At 41.6% G+C, this 12,205-nt stretch overlaps 1 pseudogene; it reads left to right on the forward strand.

Moving 5' to 3' along the window:
• Positions 1-5,373: 5,373 nt before the first annotated feature.
• The window catches only part of LOC117487178, a 30,425-nt pseudogene continuing 23,593 nt past the window's right edge, over positions 5,374-12,205 (forward strand).

Here is a 12,205-nt window from a genome sequence, read left to right on the forward strand (position 1 = left end):
ACAGTCTGTCTGAGTTGTTTACACCCATCTCCAACGCAGCGTGGAGAGCTGTGGTAAACTGTGATCCGCTCAGATTAACCCCTTATCAAAACGGTATTCTGCACTTTGCCGCACTTATCCAGATAATATGTGACTGTTTACTTGGTTAACTTTCGTTATGTTTTATCTATTTCTGTGTAACTTGGTAATATTAATATTAATTTCTTGTTATTGTTACATTTCCATGACAGGTGATGATTATAGCTACTACATAACAAAACACATGGCCTGATTTGCATATTTGAACTTAATGTGTGCACTAGAATACATAATACGTAAAATGACCACTTATCACAACATTATAATGTATCTGATCTCGGTGGGTGGGTCTTAATGATAATCAGTCAGTAGGCCTATATACTATTTCAAAGCAAATGCCTACTATAATATTTATATTATATGGCTTAAAGTGTACATACATTCGCTCACATTATAAAAGATGGTCTGGTTGAATTGTTCTGACTCTTTTAACAATGTTAATGTGACAAAATAAGCTGTGATTACTAAATACATCGTACTGATCCGTGGCACACTCATAACGCGCATGGCAAGAGGGATTTTTGCTATTGGGACTCGGGTTTGAGTCCAGCATTAACTTTTTTGTTATTTTCATGTCGATGGACACTGAATAATATTTTTGAATAGAGGATTCAAAATATTGTTTGCCGAGAACACAATTAACGATCAAGCAGCATTTTAAATTCTAAATATCCCTGCACATGTAGCAATGACATTTCTGCTTCTATCTGCAAAACAAGTAAACAGTCACATTTTATCTGGATAAGTGCAGCAAAGTGCAGAATACCGTTTTGATCATCGATAAATGTGTGGTCTTTAATATTAAACATGATCGCTGGTTGATAGCCACAGAATACATCTGCCTACAGTTATAGAATATCACCAGTTGTTCGTCCCACATTTTATTCGGTAACACCGGCTCGGAGCTAGAGCCTGAAAAGTACCGGTTTTTCCTCTTCACACCGCAGCGGCGCCGCCTCTTAGCTCCGGAATCCGGTTCGTTTCCAGCTCCAAAAAATGGTCGGTCTAGAAGCAAGACTCCGGAGCTAATGCGGCTTTCACACCAGCGCTTTTCCCTTTCTAGCTCCTAGCTAGAGCTTTTCTGGTTCAGCTCCGGTTTCCCTTTTCTGCTCCCGCTCTGTTCACACCGCCCAGCTGCCGCTGCTGCGTCATGACATCACCGTTTACATCGCTGATTTTCTCCCCAACGGAGCTCACAACAACAACAACAACAACGGGGGAGTTTATTCTCCCGTTAGCTCTGGGTTAGCTCACACGGCTCTAAAGTATTCACTGTCTGACTGTCACACAAGCAGCTGATACATATCCCCAGTTCCCCTTAAGTGAATGTGTGCCAGTCTGAATTGACGCTGTTTGGCATCACAACGCTGTTATGAAAGTTTCTCTGGTATAACATGGGTGATGTTAGCATAGCAACAGAAGCTAAACTGACTACTTGCTAAGCCGTTTTCTGCAGGCACATTTTACCGGCGTATTTTTCATTATGATTCTACTGGTGATAGTCGGACATGACAACCTGTGCAGCCCATGTATTGATTCCATCCGATAGCTGCTATAATAAAAAATAAAAACGTCTGCCTGCTCTCCACAATGATCAATAACAGCGAACGGATGGTCAAAGTAAGGTACAAATAAACAGAATCACACGAAGCCTGGTTAGTGTTGCCTGACTTTATAAAGTGTGTTTTATTTTTATAAGTGTGTGGTTGCCTTCTAGTCACTTTGCTCAGCACTACTGCTTGTAGGCAGGCATGACGAGACTCTTCAGTCGACCCATGTTCAGGGGAGGTGGGTTTAGTTTCCTGCACGCCTCGACGTAAGAGAGGCGTAAGCGACGCCGCCTCTTAGCTCCGAAGCTCTTGCTTCTAGACCAACACTTTTTTGGAGCTGGAAGTGAACCGGATTCCGGAGCTAAGAGGCGGCGCCGCTGCGGTGTGAACAGGAAAAAACGGTACTTTTCAGGCTCTAGCTCCGAGCCGGCGCTGAAAACGCGTTGGTGTGAAAGGGGCATAATGCTGCGTTCACACCGGACGCGATGCGATGTTTGGGGGCGGCGCGATTACATGTAAAGTCAATGCAGAGATGCGGACATACGCAAATTCGCTCTGACGGCGAGCATGAAGCGGTGGACGCGGCGCGAATCACGCGATTGAGGCGATTGAACGGTGCCGCGTTAAACGAGAGTTCAATTTTTTCAACTCGAGCGTCACATTCACGTGCCGCGTTTTCGCGGAAGCCAATCAGCGGTGAGGATCTCAGCCTGCCGTCACTGACGTTCAACCACACAACATCAGCCGTTAGCAGTTAGCACACAGAGCTCACAGCTCCTCATATCTGTTCAGAAACTGGACAAAAGTTAAACAAGTACAAACCACAGACTGTCTGTGTCATGGCGAATACAGTCGCTGGTTTATTTATGTCTGTAGGCCGTTGATATGAGTGTGGAATGAGCATATACAACGTTAGCTTAGCCTGGTCGACCCGATCTTCATTCAGAAAACAAGCATTTTAAAAGGTTTTTCGCCTGCCGTCTTGTCTGCAGACTTGTCATGCATTAATTCATGGTTTTTACTAACCGGTATCAGTATGTTGTTACTTCGGCATCATTTAGAAACGTGTATTACAATTTAATCACGGTATAATATGTTCATTTGTTGTAGTTGTAGCTCCCGAGCCAGCGCTTCTTGTTTGAATGATGCGAGTAAACACAGCTGGCAGCCGCGGTGAAACTCGAGCGTTTAGAGCGATGCGATAGGAGCGATTAGAGCGAAGCGATTAGAGCGAAGCGAATATTCGCATCGCGTCCGATGTGAACGCAGCATAAGAGACGGCGGCGCTTACGTCTCTCTTACGTCGAGGCGTGCAGGAAACTAAACCCACCTCCCCTGAACATGGGTCGACTGAAGAGTCTCGTCATGCCTGCCTACAAGAAGTAGCGCTGAGCAAAGTGACTAGAAGGCAACCACACTTTATAAAGTCAGGCAACACTAACCAGGCTTCGTGTGATTCTGTTTATTTGTACCTTACTTTGACCATCCGTTCGCTGTTATTGATCATTGTGGAGAGCAGGCAGACGTTTTGTTTTGTATTATAGCAGCTATCGGATGGAATCGATACATGGGCTGCACAGGTTGTCATGTCCGACTATCACAAGTAGAATCATAATGAAAAATACGCCGGTAAAATGTGCCTGTAGAAAACGGCTTATGCCACAATAGGATAGCAATAGCAAGTAGTCAGTTTAGCTTCGGTTGCTATGCTAACATCACCCATGTTATACCAGATAAACTTTCATAACAGCGTTGTGATGCCAAACAGCGTCAATTCAGACTGACACACATTCACTTAAGGGGAACTGGGGATATGTATCAGCTGCTTGTGTGACAGTCAGACAGTGAATACTTTAGAGCGGCCGCTGCCATGTGAGCTAACCCGGAGCTAACGGGAGAATAAACTCCCGTGGAAGAGCAGCCAGCACTGCAGCGGTCGGTAAATGCCGCTGAAACACATTAATAAACAATGAACCACGGCACTCTGGAGAAAAGTATAAGGTTGGAGAAGTCGTTATTTAATTTAATCTGGCTTCGTATGATTAAAAGCAACACGATCATCGACCCAACGCAGTCCCCCGTTGTTGTTGTTGTTGTGAGCGCCGTTGGGGAGAAAATCAGCAATGTAAACGGTAACGTCATGACGCGGCAGCACCATTCGGGCTCTGGGCGGTGTGAACAAAGCGGGAGCAGAAAAGGGAAACCGGAGCTGAACCAGAAAAGCTCTAGCACGGAGCTAGAATGGGAAAAGCGCTGGTGTGAAAGCCGCATTAGAGGCAGCTCCGCTGCGGTGTGAACAGGAAAGACTGGTGCTTTTCTACTGAAGCCAGTCCCCAACTCCGGGGACTTCCGGCCGGGGACTTCGGGTGGCAGTATACGCCGTGAAGTGGTTTGCGGCCTGCCAGTAAACCCAAAGCAGAAGAAGAAGAAGTGACGCCAGCGGCTTCATTTGCGTAATCTTCCCTCAGGGAACTTATTCCGGTGTGAATGCGATCGGCTCTTAGTTCCATGGGTGTACTAAGTGCTGGCACTAAGTGCGCGGCTAATTGAAACTACTTTCACACTACTTTCGCCGAAAACCCGCCGATTCAACCGCCGTTGAATCGGCGGGTTTTTGGCCGAACAAGCGTCGGGTCGGCTGAAAAGACCCAACGGTGCGGGACACACCAATCCGATTAGGGCTGGGACTGAAATGGGACTGGGACTGGGACTGAAATGGGACTGGGACTGAAATGTATGTTTCTGTATGTATGTTTCTCTGCACAAGACTAACTTAGTGTCTTTATTTATACAGGGTTGCCAACTCTCACGCATCTGGCGTGTGACACACGCTTTCACTATCAATCTCACGCTCTCACGCTGCCCAAACTATTCTCACACCAAAAACAAGATGAACCGGCGATCGTTTTTGGTTGGTTATTTACAATGTTGAGTTGACAGCTGCTCAAGCTGTCGATCCGCTCCGTCCCCGCCCCCACCACTCTTAACAACGTTAACAGACAGCAGAGCAGTGGGAGCCGGTTGGTCAATCCCCGACCCGTATTGCGCATGCGCAGATCTAAGATCCAGTAGAAATGATAAAAAGTAAAAGTCTGCTGCTTATTGTTCTACTAGGCCAAAATAGAGTCAAAGAGTATATGAGAGAGAGTGCGTTAATTAATATATTTTGCAGTTTGGAGTATGTCTGTAGACTTGTTGGTGTCTGTGTGTTTCATGTATAGGCCTCTCACGATAATTAATTTTGTTGGATACATTTTCCCGGAAATTATTGCGATAAACGATAATATTGTCGGCACCGTTGTATGACCATTTTTGACCACTCACATAATGATAATATATAATAATAATTCAAGTACATCCTTTCAAACTGCTACTCACATCCTCGTGTAAATGGCAATTTATCGAGGTCAGAAAAGTTATCGAGTTCATTTTTATTTATAGTACGATAAGTCAATTAATTGCTTATCGCGACAGGCCTATGCACACAATAAAACAGTGGAAAAAAACATGTGTTTGACTTTCATTAGTGAATGAAACGTTGTGCCCTTTATAGTCTGTGTCCAATATTGTGTATTTGTATATATATGCTAAGGTCCCGCTACTGACACGATAGCAGTCATTTAGTGCGCATATGTGTAATTAAACCCATGATATCAAAATCTCACTCCAGCCAGGTACCCAAAGTTGGCAACCCTGATTTATATTTGTAATATATAGCTTTACCTCATTTTAAAGCTGCATTTATTTAAAAAATGCACAAACTAAAGCACAACAAGATATGTCTCTATTATGTGTCAGATGTGCAAGTGTGTAACTGGATGGACTCCATCTCTCTTTGAGCTTTGTGGTAGTGATTGTTTTGTCAAATTAATGGTCTCAAGGTTAACATTTAGAAAAACACTAAATGTTTATTTTAATTCCTGTGGTTTGCTAATAAGTAATGTGGTAATCTCTGTTATTGCAGATGGCTGAACTTCAGGTAGACGAGAACACAAGCAGCAGAAAGAGTTCATCAGCAGAGGTAAGTTACTTTAACCTTTAAAAGTGAAAATCCTGGTTAAATAATTATTCATATTTGAGTGAAAACAATGAAATTCTGTTTAAAGTTTAGCAGTCTAGAGTCCTGTTGATTTAGTTTTCAGAATTGTTTACATGGTTGCATTTGAGTCTAAACAATGAAGAATTAAAAAAGCGTTCGTTATACTGAGTGAATCATATTGGTTGCTAGGAAACATCTGGCAAAATCAATCAAAGATGTAAACAGGAAGTCACCTGTAGCAAATAGTGAGTGCTAAAGCTACAGTAGCATATACAAGGAGATGGTAACATCTGATCATTTACTCTGAGGTGGGAGAAGTACTCAGATCTTGTACTTGAGTAAAAGTAGAAGTACTCAGATCTTGTACTTGAGTAAAAGCAAAAGTACTCAGATCTTGTACTTGAGTAAAAGTACTCAGATCTTGAACTTGAGTAAAAGTAGAAGTACTCAGATCTTGTACTTGAGTAAAAGTAGAAGTACTTAGATCTTGTACTTGAGTAAAAGTAGAAGTACTCAGATCTTGTACTTGAGTAAAAGTATAAGTACTCAGATCTTGTAAAATGGAGTACCTCAAAATTACACCATTTACCTCTGAACTGTAGTGGAGGAGAAGTACAAAATAGCATAAAATGGAGTACCTCAAAATTGTACTTAAGTACAAGTACCTGAGTAAATGTACTTCCTACCTCTGAATTTACTGATTTAATGTGATCATTTAATTTTCATTATTTTCAAATTCATGGTGTAGATATTTGAATAGCTAGTGATACCTGGATACTATAACTAATTTATAAAACAATTAAACAAGTTTGTGTGCTTCAACCCTTTTAGTTTTTTGTATTTAGCTATACATAACTCTAACCTTATAACAGATAAAGTATGCAATATTCCATCATGATATTGGTTGAAAAAAACACTTTTAAATTTAGCATGTTTTGAATAATATTTAAAAAAATGTCTCTGTGAGCCAACCCCTTTGTATTCATTTAAAAACAAATCATTCTGAATCAATCAACCAATCAGTGTGTCTTTGTTGTTTTGTTGTATCAAGTTAATAGGTATTTATACTTCTTCCTTTATTCAGCGGTATTTTAGACTACGACGAGTCAGAATGCATTCTCGGGTTTCATTAAAAACCTTACTTTACTTCTGTCACGTCCATTTTTAACTTGCATCAAGACATTCATATGTGTCCTCTAATACACTTGTGTCACTTTCTCTGTTGATTTATTGTTTTGTTTTATAGGAAGAGACCTGCAAAGACCCAGATAGACTTTATGATGATGGGGAGAAAAGTATCATCGGAGAACAGCTGGATCAACATCAGTCTACAGCCACGATAGGAAAACCATACACCTGTGACCAGTGTGAGAAGAGTTTCTGGAGTTCAGGGATATTGAAGCGCCACAAACGTACCCACACTAGAGAAAAACCTTTCACCTGTGACCAGTGTTAGAAGAGTTTTAGCCAGTCAGGCTATTTGACGATTCACAAGCGAACCCACACTGGAGAAAAACCTTTCACCTGTGACCAGTGTGAGAAGAGCTTTAACCGGTCAGACTCATTGAAGGTCCACCAGCGAACCCACACTGGAGAAAACCCCTACTCCTGTGACCTCTGTGAGATGAGCTTTAGCCAGTCAAGCTATTTGACGATTCACAAGCGAACCCACACTGGAGAAAAACCTTTCACCTGTGACCAGTGTGAGAAGAGCTTTAACCGGTCAGACTCATTGAAGGTCCACCAGCGAACCCACACTGGAGAAAACCCCTACTCCTGTGACCTCTGTGAGATGAGCTTTAGCCAGTCAAGCTATTTGACGATTCACAAGCGAACCCACACTGGAGAAAAACCTTTCACCTGTGACCAGTGTGAGAAGAACTTTAACCGGTCAGACTCATTGAAGGTCCACCAGCGAACCCACACTGGAGAAAACCCCTACTCCTGTGACCTCTGTGAGATGAGCTTTAGCCAGTCAGGCTATTTGACGATTCACAAGCGAACCCACACTGGAGAAAAACCCTACTCCTGTGACCAGTGTGAGAAGAGCTTTAGCCAGTCAGGCTCATTGAAGGTCCACCAGCGAACCCACACTGGAGAAAAACCCTACTCCTGTGACCAGTGTGAGAAGAGCTTTAGGCAGTCAGGCGATTTGACGATTCACAAGCGAACCCACACTGGAGAAAAACCCTACTCCTGTGACCAGTGTGAGAAGAGCTTTATCCGGTCAGACGATTTGATGATTCACAAGCGAACCCACACTGGAGAAAAACCCTACTCCTGTGACCAGTGTGAGAAGAGCTTTAGCCAGTCAAACTATTTGACGATTCACCTGCGAACCCACACTGGAGAAAAACCCTACTCCTGTGACCAGTGTGAGAAGAGCTTTAGCCAGTCAAGCTATTTGACGATTCACAAGCGAACCCACACTGGAGAAAAACCCTACTCCTGTGACCAGTGTGAGAAGAGCTTTATCCGGTCAGACGCATTGAAGGGCCACCAGCGAACCCACACTGGAGAAAAACCCTACTCCTGTGACCAGTGTGAGAAAAGTTTCACGGACTCGCGCTCATTGAAGCGCCACCAGCGAACCCACTCCTTTGACCAGTGGGAGAAAGAGTTCAGTGACTCATACAGTGTGAAGCTCCACCAGCCTACCCACACTGGAGAAAAACCTGACATCTGTGCTCACCCTGAGAAGAGTTTCAGAGAACCAGACCACATGGGAGAAAACCTTCACTAGTGCACTGAGACTGTTCAGAAAGAGTGAGGTGGACTGTTTGACACAACTCACTGTTAAAAGATGTTGTGTGGATTTTAAAAGTTGTTCAAATGTTCTCAATAATATTCAAATGCATGTACTTAAGTTGTCAACTTGTATTTTTTTCCACAGCAAAAACACACACAAAGCTCCCTAAAGAACAAGGCACCACAGTCAATTAAATGTAATAATGTTATAAATATGTGGTAATTGAACAACAAGCTAAAGCCTACTGATTTCTAAAAGTGTGTGTATAGAGCCTTTAGTCTCACATAAGCTAGATAGAGCGTCCCTTTGAACCATAAACTATTACCGTTGCTGACTGTACTCATTCAGGCCATTTTACCCTCAGAAAGAGGTTCCACAGGGGTCTATCCTTGGTCCATTCATGTTTACATTAGATGTTACATCACTTTTTCCAGTAGCCACACTTTCTCCTTCGACCTTTTCTCTGTTGGGGATGTTTGTAAGGATCTAAAGGGCCTAGACCCCAATAAATCAGCAGGCCCAGACGATCTCCCCCCTTGTTTCTTACGTCTAGCTGCAGATATTATAGCCCAACCAGTGTGTCATGTTTTTAATCTTTCTATAACAAACAATGTCATTCCAGATGTTTGGAAAACTGCAAATGTTCTCCCCTTATTGAAAGGTGGTGATTCCATGCTGATGAATAATTACAGACCAATTTCCAAGCTCTCTATTTTAGCTCAAGTACTTGAAAGGCTGGTGAATGATCAAATCAAAGAATATTTAAGCTTGAACAACATTCTATCTCCTCACCAGTCAGGCTTTAGGAAGCAGCACAGTACAGTAACGGCTGCTTTGAAAGTAGTGAATGACATTGTTGAAGGCTTGGACGCAAAGAGCTACTGTGCTGCCCTTTTTATAGACTTATCCAAGGCATTTGATACTGTGGACCATGGCATTTTATGCCAGAAGTTATCCCATATAGGCCTGTCTGACCAAGCTGTTGGTTGGTTTTCAAACTATCTTTTAAATCGCAAGCAATGTGTACAATTCAGCGGTCTCTCCTCAAGCTTTCTTATTGTGCCCAGAGGTGTTCCTCAAGGTTCGGTCTTGGGACTCACCCTTTTTTCAATTTATATAAATGATGTGCGTCAAAATATTGATGCCTCTGTACATCTATATGCAGATGATACTGTTCTATACTGTTGTGCTAGCACTGCTGCCCTTGCATTTGAACGTCTGCAGTCTGCTTTTGACACTTTTCAGTCACACCTGTTCCACCTCAGGTTGGTGTTAAATTCAGACAAGACAAAAGTCATGTTGTTTTCCAAGAAGAAAAAGTTACCAACTGTTCTTCCCTGCATCATGTCTGCCCAGCATAACCCCATTGAAGCTGTTCACACCTACAGAAACTTGACTATTGACTATCTATGACTACTAAGATTGACTATCTTTTAAGGAAACTGATATTAAAACTGGGATTCTTTTTTAGAAACAAGGCCTGCTTCTCCACAAGTGCTAGGAAACGGCTTGTAGCTGCCACATGTTTGCCGCTCTTGGACTACGGGGATGTTGTGTACATGAACGCCTCAGCTCACTCCCTTCATCTGCTGGACGCTGTTTACCATGGGGCTCTGAGGTTCATAACCAACTGTAAACCCCTCACACACCATTGCACGCTGTACTCTTTAGTTAACTGGACAACACTATCAATGCGCAGATCACTGCACTGGTACAAACTCATCTATACCGCTGTGCTTGGACTGCTGCCCCTCTACATATCCACTTACATATCACACAAACAGTACAGCTATAGACTACGATCTCAAAATTACATCACTCTGTCCGTCCCCTCAGTACGCACGGAGCTTGGGAAAAAAGCCATATCATACTCTGCCCCCTCAACCTGGAACACACTTCAGCAGGATACAAGTATACTTCGGGGCAATGGTGGATTTTGCATACAATACATCAAAGTAACATACACAGCACAACCCTCTATTTAAGCTAGAGGGAACAGATAACACAAATACAACAACAGCAAAGTCAAATCAAAATAAAACTTGAATTGGAACCTTTGAATTGTGTTACCATGGAAACACCAGTGCATCTTTCAAACCTGACCCACGTGAAGACGTCCATCAACCGGCACGAGTTATTGAAACTACTTTCACACATCAACGGTAAGAAAAACAGCGTTTCTGCAGCTGGGTCGTTTCTATGTGATGTTTACGGGAGCTATTGTTTGGCTGGCAGAGGGAGATCTATTTTACTCTTTCAAACTTATTTTGATATTTAATGAAAATAGAGTTTGTTGTTCTGCATGTTGGATACTGGGACTGAAATGTATGACCTGCTTTCTCTGCACAAGTAAGACTGACTTATTGTCTTTATTTATATTTGTAATATATAGTTTTACCTTATTTTAAAGCTGCATTTATTTAAAAAATGCACAAACTAAAGCACAACAAGATATGTCTCTATTATGTGTCAGATGTGCAAGTGTGTAACTGGATGGACTCCATCTCTCTTTGAGCTTTGTGGTAGTGATTGTTTTGTCAAATTAATGGTCTCAAGGTTAACATTTAGAAAAACACTAAATGTTTATTTTAATTCCTGTGGTTTGCTAATAAGTAATGTGGTAATCTCTGTTATTGCAGATGGCTGAACTTCAGGTAGACGAGAACACAAGCAGCAGAAAGAGTTCATCAGCAGAGGTAAGTTACTTTAACTTTTAAAAGTTTTTATGTTTCATGTGGAACCTACTTGAGCAGGTCTCCCTTGAAAAAGAGATCAATGATCTCAATGGGATACACCTGGATAAATAAAAGTTTGAAATGAAATGAAATGAAAAGTAATTATTCATATTTGAGTGAAAACAATGAAATTATGTTTAAAGTTTAGCAGTCTAGAGTCCTGTTGATTTAAGTTTTCAGAATTGTTTACATGGTTGCATTTGAGTCTAAACAATGAAGAATTGAAAAAGCGTTCGTTATACTGAGTGAATCATATTGGTTGCTAGGAAACATCTGGCAAAATCAATCAAAGATGTAAACAGGAAGTCACCTGTAGCAAATAGTGAGTGCTAAAGCTACAGTAGCATATACAAGGAGATGGTAACATCTGATCATTCACATTTACTCTGAGGTGGGAGAAGTACTCAGATCTTGTACTTGAGTAAAAGGAGAAGTACTCAGATCTTGTACTTGAGTAAAAGTAGAAGTACTCAGATCTTGTACTTGAGTAAAAGTAGAAGTACTCAGATCTTGTACTTGAGTAAAAGGAGAAGTACTCAGATCTTGAGTAAAAGTAGAAGTACTCAGATCTTGAGTAAAAGTAGAAGTACTCAGATCTTGTACTTAGTAAAAGTAGAAGTACCAGAGTGAAAGAATACTCTGTTACAGTAAAAGTCCTGAATTCAAAATGTTCCTCAAGTAAAAGTAGAAAAGTATTATCATCAAAATATAGTTAAAGTAGCGACAGTAAAAGTAGTCATTGTGCAGATTGGTCCATTTCAGAATAATATATATGATATGTTTTATAATGATTGATCATGAAAGTGTTCTCAAAGCTGGTAAAGGTGCAGCTAGTTTGAATGACTTTGTATACTGCAGGGTAGCTTGTGGATTTACTCCAGGTGGAACTAAAGTCTGATTTAACACTTGATTATATTTCACATCATTCATCCACATCTGTGAAGTAACTAAAGGTATTCAATACATGTAGTGGAGTAAAAGTACACCATTTACCTCTGAACTGTAGTGGAGTAGAAGTACAAGGTGACATAAAATGGAGTACCTCAAAATTGTA

This window comes from Trematomus bernacchii, unplaced genomic scaffold, assembly GCF_902827165.1.
Source record: "Trematomus bernacchii unplaced genomic scaffold, fTreBer1.1, whole genome shotgun sequence".
NCBI lineage: Eukaryota > Metazoa > Chordata > Actinopteri > Perciformes > Nototheniidae > Trematomus > Trematomus bernacchii.